The following is a 1,698-nucleotide window of genomic DNA, read 5'->3' as shown; positions in this document are numbered from 1 at the left end:
TCACAATGCTTAAACCACACAGAATTTTGGTCCAGCCAAGTTGACACACAGCTCCAATTATCACAGTTGTGCATTGCTCTAATGCTACCTTCTCATTGAAGCCTATCCAGAGTATTTTATTGACATTTGTTATCTCCCTTCCATCACCACCTTCCCCATCCCTTAATTTCTCATGCCCTGTCTTCCGTTTCTGGCACTTTGTCTGTTTGACATCACTTAGTCTTTCTCATAGGAGGTGTGGTGGCGTAGTGCCTAAGGCATTTGACTGCTAACCAGAAGGCTGGAGGCTCAAACCCACCAGCCACTCTTCAGGAGGAAGGTTGGGCAATCTACTTCTGTAGTGATACTGCCTCGGAAACCCAAGGAGAGGTCGCTATGAGTCAGATCTGACTTGATAGCAGTGGGTTTCGGTTTTTAGTCTTTCTCATTAACCTATGGGGGTAGATGCTATTTGTGTTAGTTATCAGTTGCTCTGGAACAAATTGCCATAACCTTAATGACATAATGCAATCCGAATTTATTATCTTAACCTTCTGGAGATCAAAAGTCCAAAATCAGTCACAATGGGCTAAAGACAAGGTGTCAGCAGGACTGGTTCCTTTTGGAGTATCTAGGGGATAATCTGTTTCCCTGCCTTTTTCAACTTCTCGAGTGACTGCATTCCTTGGCTCCTGGCTGACTCCTTCACATCACTCCAACCTCTTGCTTTGATCATCACACGTCCCACTGTTGTTGTTGTTAGTTGCTGTTACGCGCCATCATGTCATCTGTGACTCATAGCAACCCTATGCACAGTGAACGAAACACTGCACAGTCTTTTGCCAGCCTCGTGATCCTTGCTGTACCTGAGCCCATCGTTGCAGCCAATGTGTCTATTCATCTTGTTGAGGGCCTTCCCCTTCTTCATTGACCCTCCACTTTACCAAGCATGATATCCTTCTCTAGGGAATGGCTCCTTCTGATACCATGACCAAAGTAGGTGAGACAAATTCTGTCCGTTCTTGCTTCCAAGGAGCATTCTGGCTGCACCTTGTCCAGGACAGATTTGCTAGTCCTTTTAGCAGACCACGGTACACTTAGCATTCTTCTCCAGTACCATAACTCAGAAGCATCAACTCTTCTTAGGTCTTCCTTATTCATTGTCCAGTTCTCACATGCGTAAAAGGCAATTGAAATTACCATGGCTTGGGTGAGGCATACCTCAATCTTCGAGGAGACATTCTTACTCTTCATCACTTGAAAGAGGTATTTTGCAGCAGATTTGCCCAATGTAATATGTTGTCTGATGTCTTGACTGCTGCTACCATTGATGTTGATTGTAGAATCAAGCAATATGAAATCCCTGACAACTTCAATCATTTCTTCATCTACTGTGAAGCTGTTTATTGGACCAGTTGTGAGGATTTTTGTTTTCTATATATTGAGGTGCAATCCATACTGTAGTCTTTAATCTTCATCAGTAAGTATTTCAAGTCATCCTCACTTTCAGCAAGCAAAGTTGTGTCATCTGCATATCGCAGGTTGTTAATGAGCCTTCCTCCAATACTGATGACACTTTTTTTTCTTCATATAATCCAGCTTCATATAATCAACCCCAGGGTTACAGGTGAGGAGAGACAATGCAGAAAACAAAAATCCTCACAACTGGACCAATGAGCAGCATCACAATAAATGGAGAGAAGATTGAGGTTGTCAAGG

This window comes from Orycteropus afer, unplaced genomic scaffold (assembly GCF_000298275.1).
Source record: "Orycteropus afer afer isolate SDZICR_OR568_19922 unplaced genomic scaffold, OryAfe1.0 scaffold01134, whole genome shotgun sequence".
Classification (NCBI taxonomy): domain Eukaryota; kingdom Metazoa; phylum Chordata; class Mammalia; order Tubulidentata; family Orycteropodidae; genus Orycteropus; species Orycteropus afer.
This window is presented reverse-complemented; position numbering follows the sequence as displayed.